A 13,213-nucleotide genomic window follows, 5' to 3' on the forward strand; every position below is an offset into this window, starting at 1 on the left:
TTCTTTCTATTCAGGTCCAGAAACTATCTTTTCATATGTATTTGCTTGTGTTTTTTAAATCTCGGCTAATTGTACATTTCTCGTTCATTATCATTATTATTCACAATGTCATGGCTCTTAAAGATGTGTTTGTGTTGAAGCAGCATAGATCTTCTTGCCTCTGCAGTTCCCTAACACCATATATTCATGATGTTTACATCATTATTAGCGAGGCTGCCTCTTCCACTGTGCCTCTGTGTGTACCAGCTCTGTGTATACTGACTCTTTAAAAGTTGTTACTGTGTTTTGTTGATAATCATGATAACATGCAGAAAAATGTTAATGATGGTTCATCCTCTGGTCATGAACTGTATTATCCTGAATTTTATAGTATGGGAGCCCAGAGGTACAGATCTCCAGTCTAAGATGAATAAGGCATGGGGATGTTATATATAGCATGGTGGCAGTGGCTAATAACACAGTGTTGCATATTTGAAATTAGATTGGAGAGTGGATCTTGAAAATTCTCATCACAAGAAAAAAATTTTTTATAACTTTGTATGGTGAAAAAATATATTTATTACTAAAAAAGGTGAATTCTATAATATAAAGGTAGAAGAACACATCTTCTGACCATGTCTTCTCTGAACTCTTTATATTATAATCCTATATTCTTGACACATGTTCTTTTTCTATGTTGACTCCATCCCTGTCTTCCACATACCTCTACCAATGGGGAGGACAGACCAGGGGCTCTGGGTGCAATAACTGGAGGCTCCCATTCAACAAGAAATGTATATTCCTCCCCTCTCTGAGCCCATGGAGAACATGACATCATCCCATTGACTGGAATCAAGAGCAGGCCTGGATTGGAAAGGCCTATTGGCAAGGTAGAATGTCAGCTAGAAAGTCCTCAGAGGCCTTTCCAGAGCCCCCAGAGGACTGACTGACATAAACATGGGGAAAGGGGTGCTGTGTGGGCCACCAGTGCTGCTCAAGCCAAGGGTTTGTGGTAGATGGTTGTTTTTTCAGAGCACTGAACTCCTCTCATATCTGACGTGAGTGAGCATCATCCAAAATCAGCATCTGAGTATTACCCTGATGGTTCCATCTTATGCATTCCAGAAGAAATACCACGGAGGTCAGCTGGAACAATCTACTTGGGCAATTCATCCCCTGCCTCCTTGGAACTGGGGTCTGAGATGGGGGCCCCAGAACCCCAAAGGCACAAGTCTAAGAGACCTTCATAGCATCTGCTTGAACTTGTTCACAGGCTGGAGGTTGTAGAACATTTCTAAGGAAGAGATGGAGACTAGCATGCACCCAGGTTTCAGTCAGGCTGGAGCCTCACGTGAGTGGTACCATCAGCCTTACCAATTCCAGGTACCAGATAGGGGCTTGGAAAGTTTGAGGAAGGCTCTCCAAAGCACAGGGCCCCCTAAGGCATGGGCCCCAGGCCCAGAACTCTGCTTGCTTAGATCTAAGGTATACTAAGGGGTGACCCAGATGTTAGATCACGTTCTCTAGGATGAGATTAGATGTGCGAGAAATACTCAGGGCATATGCTCTGGAGAAAATGGGAAGTACTCCCCAGAACTTGTAAATATGTTACCACATGGGACAAAAAAAGCACTTTGGAGATGTGATCAAGTTAAAACTTGAGAGATGGGGAGAGTATCTTGGATTGTTGGGGTAGTCCTGCTGTGATCACAGATCCTCTATTATAAGAGGGAGACAGGAGGGCAGGGTCAGAGAAGGAGTTGTGATGACAGAGAAGGAGTTGTGAGAACAGAAGGAGTTGTGATGACAGAAGCAGAGATCTGAGTGATGTGAGGAAGGGGCCAGGAGCCAAGGATGGTGGGTGGCCTCTAGAAGCTACAAAAGGCAGGAGATAGAGTCTGTCTTAGAACATCCAGAGTGAATGCAGCCCTGAGGGGCTATTTCAGACTTCTGACCTCCAGGACTGTAAGATAATGAATATGTATTGTTTTGAGCTTGTACGCTAGTGGTGATTTGTTACAGCAGCCACAGGAAGCTGCAGGAGGCTGGGGAGTTGCTGGAAAGCAGGTCTGGGCCTTCTGAGGAGAGAGGGAAGGCTGGGGAGCTGGAAGAAAAGAGTTTTAAGGAAGTTTTGGCTGGCCGATGACAGGCCCTTGAGCCCAAGTTACTTGAGAGAAGAGCCTTGAGTGCTATCCCTGGCTGGGAAAGGGGAATTTCAGTGTGATGGGGCTGACCTGCGGCCCCCATGCTGTTGATTTATTTACTCCATGCATGTTTGGGAATAGCTCCTCGGTATGTCCCATGGCCTCTTTTCCAGAGGAGACACTTAGAAGAGGAGGCTTGTGGCAGAGGGGCCATAACTCTTATTCATTCTCTCCTCCCTCTACTCTCCATCTGATTGTCCCTCACTGTAATCTCTCATCTTGGAAGGTCATGGTGGCTTACCTGGTGGTGTGACCCAGACCTCGTTTCAGGAGGAACCTGATCCCCTTCCTAGTGCGGGGTTGCTGGGAGTATCTATTAATAGTTACTATGGGGGAAGGGGTGCCAAAAGACACTCAAGGAGATCCCTGGGGTCCGCATAAATTTCTTCTCCCCATTGTATGAAAGGAGCCATTCCTCTTCCTACTGTCAGGGTCACTAGTTCCTGCCCAGATGGCAGGTTCCTGAAACTTCATAGGGACCTACTTTACCTCCTATGCTCTCTAGTGCATGCATCTTATCACGTTCTTCAGTGAACTATCCATCTATGATTTCTTCTGTCCAATCACCATGATGTCATTATGTTCCGTAGGATGATCAGATGATCCACAAATCTTCAGACTATTTTATGGTAGAAGGCAGGAGAATTCATATAGTCTGAGGAAAAGCTCTAAAGGAATATTGTTTTCCACCCCACACTAATACAAACTTTTCTAATCCCCTTTCTTGATTGAAATAGAAAGGAATGCATCTGTCAGGTCAGTGACTAACTGCATGCCATGGACCCTGTCCAGCACAGCACCTGTCATCAGAGTTACTATTTGTCTAAATTTTTGTAGATTATAGTCATTCCCTAAGATCTGGTCAGTTTCTGCGGGGGCCAGACTGAATTAAATGTAGATACGGTGGGGATCCCTGGGTGGCGCAGCGGTTTGGCGCCTGCCTTTGGCCCAGGGCGCGATCCTGGAGACCCGGGATCGAATCCCACGTCGGGCTCCCGGTGCATGGAGCCTGCTTCTCCCTCTGCCTGTGTCTCAGCCTCTCTCTCTCTCTGTGTGACTATCATTAAAAAATAAAAAAAAATAAATGTAGATATGATTGGTACCATGACTTTGCATCCTTGAGATCTTTAATGGTGATACAAATTTCCACCATCTTTTTCAGAAGGCCATCTTGTTTTTGATTTACTACTTCGGGTGGTGGAGGTATTTTCAAATGTGATGTTTTGCAACGAAAGGTTTTATCCCAAGGCCCAATGTTGAAGCTAATCCAATTACCAAGTATGCCAATTACAATTGTGCACTTAGGAAACAAAGAAATGATCACAGACATGTCAGTGGAGCCAGCAGGACCACTGTGAGCTGGACATTAACCAGGTTCACTTACTATTTGGCCTTGTAGGACCCTATTCTAACAGGGAGGCATGATGATACTTCAGATCTCCAGGTATCCAGTAGTCCTTGAACAGTTTGGCTCTTCTCCTTTCCCCAGTGATTAGTCACCTAGTACACGACCTTTGGGGGAGGACTATTGTTATGAGTTGAATTGAGTCCCCTCAAAAAGAGGATATGCTGAAATCCTATCGCCCATATCTGTAAATGTGAGCTTGCTTGAAAATAGCATTTTTGCAGATTTATCCACATTAGGATGAGTTTAGTTCATTAGGGTGGGCCTTAATCCAACATAACTGAAGTCTTTATATAAAGGAGAAATTTGTACATAGAGACAGGGACAGAAGAAAGGCAATATGAAGACACAGGGAGAAGACAGCTATGTGAAGCCAGCATTGGAATGACACATCTGCAAGCCAAGTTAACACCAGAGATTGCAACAACCATCAGACAAGAGGAGGAAGCATTGCCCTCCAGGTTTTGGAGGGAACATGCCCTGCCAACACCTTGATTTCAGACTTCTGGATTCCAGAACTATGAGAGACTAAATTTCTGTTGACGTAAACCACCTACTCATTGCACTTTGTTATGGCAGCCCCAGGAAACTAATACAACTGTCTTCATAGTACAGCTTGCCATGGTATTGCAGGGCTCTGCCTCTTTGGTGAACGGATTCCAAATCTGAAAGTTGGCTCAGATCTAGAAGCTAAATAATGGCTCATGATATTTTATTGAGACAGCCTCACAGTCTCCCCCTCTATTTGTGCCTCTGTTGCTCTAGATATTAAGCAGTACCCTTCTTAGTTGCCTGTTTATTTTGCCCTTGGGACACCATATCATGCTAACCAACTCCCTAATGGGCGTGCCTCTTTAGCTGCCTCTCTGATCGTACCAGTCAGTAGGGTGGTTGTAGCCCCATGGCTTCTGGTGGTTAAGCATAGACTCCTGGTTGCTAGAGCTTCCAGGCCCTCCCTCATTCTAACCATGAGTATTCATAAACCCAGTTCTGCACCCACAACTCCTATCGTCAGCCCTGGCCTGCAGAGCAGAGCCACCATTGAGTGTCTTGGTGATGCTGGTGCCCTCACCAGCACAGCTCCAATGGCTTTTATCAATGGTGTATCATCTTGGGCTTACATAGAGCATCATCCTCTGTGGGAGGATGCCTTTTTTGCCTCACCTAGCACACCTATTCCAACATGCCCACTGCTTCTTTATCCCTCCCTTGGCCATCTGTCAGGGCAGCTTGGGCATTTCTACTTCACCAAACATTGCCCATCAGTTTCTCCAGCAGAAAATTTATTCATCCCCTGGGGTCTTTGCCAGGATGTTAAATCCTGAATCTGGAGAAATTGCCTTTGAGCCAATGAATCAACTAGGTTATGCTGGACTTAACTTTTATCACCTACGAGGGAAAAGGAGCAGTGGAGAGTTCCCAAAGGGCACCAATTACCTATAAGGGAGAGCAAGAGAACCTCAGGATGAGATGCAGGTGTAAGCCCAGTGGACGGCAGAAGGAAGGAAAGCACCTGTAGTATAGGGCCAGTGGGGAGTTACAGCCGGGCCAGTGGGGAGTCTCAAGATCAAAGTTTCATTAGAGGTTAGAGGAATCCATATCTCCCCAAAACAAGACATCTTCCCCCCTTCTGAGTGCCAGCCACTCAGATGCCTTGTTTATGAAATGAGACTGACATTTATTGTGCAGGAAGCTGTTAGAATGGAGTAAAACAATATCTGAAATCTACCCCATTCAGGATGGCAAATACATGTCCCTCCCCTTTCCATGCCCAATGCAGATGTCACATAATCAAACTAGCATTTTTTCCCAGTGGGGCTTGGCTCAGGTCCTGAAACATTCTCAATATAATGTGGCAAGTGGTCTCTGAAATGAAATCTTGTTCCTAATCAAGACCTAGGCACTGGTCTGCCTCTCTGTCCCCAGAAGACTCTTTGTTGGGAATCCTAAGACATTTCTAGGGCTTATTAACTGGTAGCTGTGTTTAAAGAGTATATTCTGTAACTTCCAGGTATTCTGTTAGAATACTATTCTCCAAACAGTGCATAGCAAAACTCTGGCGCATTGGGAGGACATTCATTTCCTTCGGTTCTTTGCCAATTTTCAGTTTAGGGAAGTTGAGGGCGGAGGCTCCTGTAACCATGGTGAAGAGAGGAGGGAAGACAGCTGGATGTGTGTGTACGCAGAAGTAGAGTGAGTGGGGTTTGGGAGTGGGTTGTGAAGAGCTTACTTCTTTATGGAGTGAGGGTGGAGTCGTGTCCTTCTCCAAGAGTCCTCATAGGGCCACAGGTCTGTATCAACTGAATGATAGTTAGGAAATACAGTATCATGGTGCTCAACTCCAAAGTCTCCTATATTTGGGAGCAGAGGGAAGAGTGATGATGGGTCTGCTACTTTTCCTTTCAGTCTCTCAACTAATGAGATTGCCTTGGGCAGCACCGAGTGGAATGGAAATGGGTTCTCCTCAAAGCAGCCTGCGTTGGATTCTATTGAGACATACATTCACACATATGATCACCACCAATACCTTCAGTGGTGTTCACACAAGAGGCGCTGCTGCAAGGAGACAGTACATATTTCCATGGTTAGAAAAGCTCCAGGGTATGCCATATGCTAAGAACTTACCAGCCAACACACACACACACACACACACACACACACACACACACACACACACATCTGGTAATGACACCATCTTCTCAGTGTTCTAATTATTTTCTTTTTGATTGAGGGAGGCTATATTCTCTTCTTCTTTCTTCTAATTTCTGTCTACATGTACATTTTTTCTGTTGAACTCCTTGTAGTTAAGGAAAGAGAATTTTTATATATTTAAAGCATATATACTTCTATCTCTAGGCCTATTGACACTGAAAATGAATCCTTCTTGCCTTTGGATAGCCTCAGGAAAGTTTCTTGCTGGCCCTGATGCATCTTTCTGAGGAAGAATTTGTTATGGATGCCTCTGTTAGTGTAGACTATAAGTCTATAAGTGTAGTCTATAGTGTAGACTATAAGAGGTCAGGATGGTTACTGGTTCAACTTTGGGATATCTATATTCTCCTTAAGCTATTTTTTTCCCTTGCTCCTTGTGCAACGTGTGCATTATGCCTGATTTTTGATGATTACTTCAGATGAAGGTCTTTCTTTATTTAAGGAGTTAATTGTTTTGCATCTGTGTGTGTATGTGTGCATGTGTTTGTGTATATGTGTTGGGAAGGGAAAGGATGGAAGAAAGGAGGGAAAGGAGAGCAAATATAGGGCAAGAAATAAAGGCACAATCCCTGCTGGACTGGCAATGTCTGCTACTGTTATGGATGAATAAATCTGGGCAGGATTTTCTAAGGCGGTGCTTTGTTGGAATAGGCAGGTATGGTTGTTTGCCTATGCAGTTAGTAGAGTTGTCCAATTACAGAGGACTCTGAATGGTAGTAGAAGAGGTTTGCATATAATGGTTACTGAAGAGAGATTGAAACTTTGTGTGCCAGGGAGTGCCATGTGCAGACTGGACTACAGTAGGGGGAGCCTGGGTGTGGGAGGTGCACGGGCAGCTGTTGGAATTCCTCACACAAAGGAAGACAAGCTTGCACTGTGGTGAGGGGGTGGCAGGAATGCAGCAGAGCAGATAAATGGGAAGGACATTTCAGAGGTCTGTACATACCCACTCAATGGATCAGGAATCAAGGAAGAGGGAGGAGACAGAAGTAGTCCCTCTGGAGTTAGGAGGGTGAGATCTGGAAGGTGGCAGGGCATTGGAGAAGGAGGATGGTCATGGGGAAGAAGAGATTTTGTGTGGATGGGGATGACTTTTGTTTTGGACACAGAGCTGAAAGTGCCTGCAGAATGCCTAGGAGGAAACATCCAATCTGTCATGGCAAATGTGTCAGACCTTCAGCAGAAGGATTTAGATTTAAGATGCACATACTTGGGACATCCACTTAGAGGTGAAGATGGCAACTATAAAAGGAAATGAGACCTTTGAGGGATCATGATTAATAGCCAAATTTAAACTCTGAAGTCCATCTTGACATTTTCATTTGTGGGACATAGATCTGTATCGTAAGCTACAGAGTTAATTTGTTGAGTCTCTCTGTCTCTCTCTCTCTGTGTCTATCTCTCTCTCATCTATCATTTGTCTACATCTGTCATGAGCTAAATTGTGTCCCCCATCACATTTATACTTTGGAATCCTAACCTCTACAACCTCAGAAAGTGACTATATTTAGAGTTGGGTTCTAAAGACATTCTTAAATTAATAGGAAGCTGTTAGAGTGGGCTCCAATCCAGACGACTTATGTCTTTATGAGAAAGAAAAGCTTTAGATGTGCAAAGAGACACAAGGGGGCACACAACCTAGAGGGAAGACTGTATGAAGACACAGGAAGAGGTGGAGTCTACAAGCCAAGGACAGAGGCCTCAGAAGACACCAACTCTGCCCACACCTTGATCTTGGATGCCCAGTCTCTAGAACTGTGAGGAAGTAAGTTGTTTAGGCCACTCAGTCTGTGGTATTTGTTATGGCCACCTGAGAAAATGAATGACATATCCATGTCCATATATATCCATATACAAGTGTGAATGTATGTACATATATAGAAAATCTTTTTGCCTACAACAAAACCAAAACCACCTTGTAGTATAGATGGAGAGGACACTAAATAGCACAGTCCGGAGGGACTGCCTGGAGGCAAGTGACCTAACAAGGACACATCATATTAACAGTGATGATTTAAAAAAAAATTATTTATTTAGCTTGAATGGGGGAGGGGTAAAGGCAGAAGGAGAGAGAGAATGTCAAGCAGACTCCCCCTGACCATGGAGCCCAATATGGAGCTTGATCTTACGACCCTGAGATCATGACCTGAGCTGAAATCAAGAGTCAGACATTTAACTGACTGTGCCACCTAGATGCCCTGCAACTGATGATTTTCTGAATATGAAGGAAATTGAGATGACCCATTGATAGTTTTCACACCCAAGGCATTCCCCAAGGCCTATTGAACAGATTACAAAGTATGGTAGATATATCTCCTATGCAACAATTCACTCCCTGAGTGTGCTCTCATGAAATTAGATAAACAAGGAAAGACACAAATTATACCTGCCTGATGTTCATGTTAGAAAAATCCCAGAACGCTTGCACCTGTTGTGATGATGAAAAAGCAGTGGTGGACACAAAGAGATTTGCCATCTTCCCTCCTCATTCTGATAAGGACTGCTCTGGCAAGTGCTCATCCAAACTGCCCTGACTTGTGCCTCCTATCCTCCTGGGGTCATGCCTTGAGGGCCTTTAAGTGTGGAAAGGAAAGATGGGCACTGTGCTATTGGCCAGGCCTATCTTGACACACGAGCACATGGCACTGTGCACATGCAGACACTGAACTCAAAAGGGTGACATCTCCATTGTCCCTAAAGAGCTCACTGATCTTCCTTCTCTTCTGAGCCATCAGAGCTCATCCTTGTGCTGTTTGTGTTTCCAGCTTATCCTTGGAAATTTCCATTTGTGCTGAGGTTAGTAGGAGGCAAGCCACTGTAAGAAAGGGACTTAATGCTGTACCCAGCACACAGAGAGCAATTTAACCCATGTTAGCATTAACCATTATCGTTATATTCTTGCAACCCTTCTTTCTCAGCTGCAAGCTATGTGAGGGAAAGCTTCCAATATCCTGGTATTTGAGTCCCTTACATGATTCAGTCATAGTAGGTTCAATAACATTTGTCAAATGATGAAGAGTAGGGCCACATAAATTTTCTTCTTTTTTTTTTGAAGATTTTATTTATTTATTAGGCAGAGAGAGAGAGAGAAACAGAGAGCAAGCGAGCATGAACAGGTAGGCAGAGCATCAGGTAGAGAGAGGAGACACAGGCAGAGGGTGGAGAAGTAGGCTCCCTGCTGAGTTGAGACCCTGATATGGAACTCCAACCCAAGGCCCTGGGATCATGACCCAAGCAGACACTTAGCCAACTGAGCCACCCAGGTGCCCTCAATTTTCTTCTTAACATCAGGGCTTTACATATAGTCTTTGCCTTGCACAGTAGGACTATAGAAATGGCCAAGCAAGTTGAAACTGTGTGAAGCAATCTCAATAATCAATAAGAATAATCAATGATCAATAATCCATGAGATTGTTTCATGACCTATAAAATTTTTGTCAAAACATTAAGGACTTTCTTACTATTAATTATAAATGTAAAACAAAATTTTAAACATAACAAAACTAACATTTAGCATACTATAATTTATTATTTTTTTTTTTTTTTTTATAAATTAATTTTTATTGGTGTTCAAATTACCAACATACAGAATAACACCCAGTGCTCATCCCGTCAAGTGTCCCCCTCCGTGCCCGTCACCCATTCACCCCCACCCCCCGCCCTCCTCCCCTTCCACCACCCCTAGTTCATTTCCCAGAGTTAGAAGTCTTTATGTTCTGTGTCCCTTTCTGATATCTCCCACACATTTCTTCTCCCTTCCCTTATATTCCCCTTCACTATTATTCATATTCCCCAAATGAGTGAGAACATACACTGTTTGTCCTTCTCCGATTGACTTACTTCACTCAGCATAATACCCTCCAGTTCCATCCACGTTGAAGCAAATGGTGGGTATTTGTTTTTTCTAATGGCTGAGTAATATTCCATTGTATACATAAACCACATCTTCTTTATCCATTCATCTTTCGATGGGCACCGAGGCTCCTTCCACAGTTTGGCTATTGTGGACATGGCTGCTAGAAACATCGGGGTGCAGGTGCCCCGGCGTTTCATTGCATCTGAATCTTCGGGGTAAATCCCTAACAGTGCAATTGCTGGGTCGTAGGGCAGGTCTATTTTTAATTCTTTGAGGAACCTCCACACAGTTTTCCAGAGTGGCTGCACCAGTTCACATTCCCACCAACAGTGTAAGAGGGTTCCCTTTTCTCCGCATCCTCTCCAACATTTGTTGTTTCCTGCCTTATTAATTTTCCCCATTCTCACTGGTGTGAGGTGGTATCTCATTGTGGTTTTGATTTGTATTTCCCTGATGGCAAGTGATGCAGAGCATTTTCTCATGTGGGTGTTGGCCATGTCTATGTCTTCCTCTGTGAGATTTCTCTTCATGTCTTTTGCCCATTTCATGATTGGATTGTTTGTTTCTTTGGTGTTGAGTTTAATAAGTTCTTTATAGATTTTGGAAACTAGCCCTTTATCTGATATGTTATTTGCAAATATCTTCTCCCATTCTGTAGGTTGTCTTTGAGTTTTGTTGACTGTATCCTTTGCTGTGCAAAAGCTTCTTATCTTGATGAAGTCCCAATAGTTCATTTTTGCTTTTGTTTCTTTTGTTTTCGTGGATGTATCTTGCAAGAAGTTACTGTGGCCAAGTTCAAAAAGGGTGTTGCCTGTGTTCCCCTCTAGGATTTTGATGGAGTCTTGTCTCACATTTAAATCTTTCATCCATTTTGAGTTTATCTTTGTGTATGGTGCAAGAGAGTGGTCTAGTTTCATTCTTCTGCATGTGGATGACCAATTTTCCCAGCACCATTTATTGAAGAGACTGTCTTTCTTCCAGTGGATCGTCTTTCCTCCTTTGTCGAATATTAGTTGACCATAAAGTTCAGGGTCCATTTCTGGATTCTCTATTCTGTTCCATTGGTCTATGTGTCTGTTTTTGTGCCAGTACCACACTGTCTTGATGACCACAGCTTTGTAGTACAACCTGAAATCTGGCATTGTGATGCCCCCAGCTATGGTTTTCTTTTTTAAAATTCCCCTGGCTATTCGGGGTCTTTTCTGATTCCACACAAATCTTAAAATAATTTGTTCTAAGTCTCTGAAAAAAGTCCATGGTATTTTGATAGGGATTGCATTGAACGTGTAAATTGCCCTGGGTAGCATTGACATTTTCACAATATTAATTCTGCCAATCCATGAGCATGGAATATTTTTCCATCTCTTTGTGTCTTCCTCAATTTCTTTCAGAAGTGTTCTGTAGTTTTTAGGGTATAGATCCTTTACCTCTTTGGTTAGGTTTATTCCTAGGTATCTTATGCTTTTGGGTGCAATTGTAAATGGGATTGACTCCTTAATTTCTCTTTCTTCAGTCTCATTGTTAGTGTATAGGAATGCCATTGATTTCTGGGCATTGATTTTGTATCCTGCCACGCTACCAAATTGCTGTATGAGTTCTAGCAATCTTGGGGTGGAGGCTTTTGGGTTTTCTATGTAGAGTATCATGTCATCGGCGAAGAGGGAGAGTTTGACTTCTTCTTTGCCAATTTGAATGCCTTTAATGTCTTTTTGTTGTCTGATTGCTGAGGCTAGGACTTCCAATACTATGTTGAATAGCAGTGGTGAGAGTGGACATCCCTGTCTGGTTCCTGATCTTAGGGGAAAGGCTCCCAGTGCTTCCCCATTGAGAATGATATTTGCTGTGGGCTTTTCGTAGATGGCTTTTAAGATATCGAGGAAAGTTCCCTCTATCCCTACACTCTGAAGAGTTTTGATCAGGAATGGATGCTGTATTTTGTCAAATGCTTTCTCTGCATCTAATGAGAGGATCATATGGTTCTTGGTTTTTCTCTTGCTGATATGATGAATCACATTGATTGTTTTACGAGTGTTGAACCAGCCTTGCATCCCGGGGATAAATCCTACTTGGTCATGGTGAATAATTTTCTTAATGTGTTGTTGGATCCTATTGGCTAGTATCTTGTTGAGAATTTTTGCATCCATGTTCATCAGGGATATTGGTCTGTAATTCTCCTTTTTGGTGGGGTCTTTGTCTGGTTTTGGAATTAAGGTGATGCTGGCCTCATAGAATGAGTTTGGAAGTACTCCATCTCTTTCTATCTTTCCAAACAGCTTTAGTAGAATAGGTATGATTTCTTCTTTAAACGTTTGATAGAATTCCCCTGGGAAGCCATCTGGCCCTGGACTCTTGTGTCTTGGGAGGTTTTTGATGACTGCTTCAATTTCCTCCCTGGTTATTGGCCTGTTCAGGTTTTCTATTTCTTCCTGCTCCAGTTTTGGTAGTTTGTGGCTTTCCAGGAATGCGTCCATTTCTTCTAGATTGCCTAATTTATTGGCGTAGAGCTGTTCATAATATGTTTTTAAAATCGTTTGTATTTCCTTGGTGTTGGTAGTGATCTCTCCTTTCTCATTCATGATTTTATTAATTTGAGTCTTCTCTCTCTTCTTTTTAATAATGTTGGCTAATGGTTTATCTATCTTATTAATTCTTTCAAAGAACCAACTCCTGGTTCTATTGATCTGTTCCACAGTTCTTCTGGTCTCAATTTCGTTGAGTTCTGCTCGAATTTTAATTAACTCTCTTCTTCTGCTGGGCGTCGGGTCGATTTGCTGCTTCTTCTCTAGCTCCTTTATGTGTAAGGTTAGCTTTTGTATTTGAGTTCTTTCCAGTTTTTGAATGGATGCTTGTATTGCGATGTATTTCCCCCTCAGGACTGCTTTTGCTGCATCCCAAAGATTTTGAACAGTTGTATCTTCATTCTCATTAGTTTCCATGAATCTTTTTAATTCTTCCTTAATTTCCTGGTTGACCCTTTTATCTTTTAGCAGGATGGTCCTTAACCTCCACGTGTTTGAGGTCCTTCCAAACTTCTTCTTGTGATTGAGTTCTAATTTC

The sequence above is a fragment of the Nyctereutes procyonoides genome, unplaced genomic scaffold (genome assembly GCF_905146905.1).
Source record: "Nyctereutes procyonoides isolate TBG_1078 unplaced genomic scaffold, NYPRO_anot_genome, whole genome shotgun sequence".
Classification (NCBI taxonomy): Eukaryota; Metazoa; Chordata; class Mammalia; order Carnivora; family Canidae; genus Nyctereutes; species Nyctereutes procyonoides.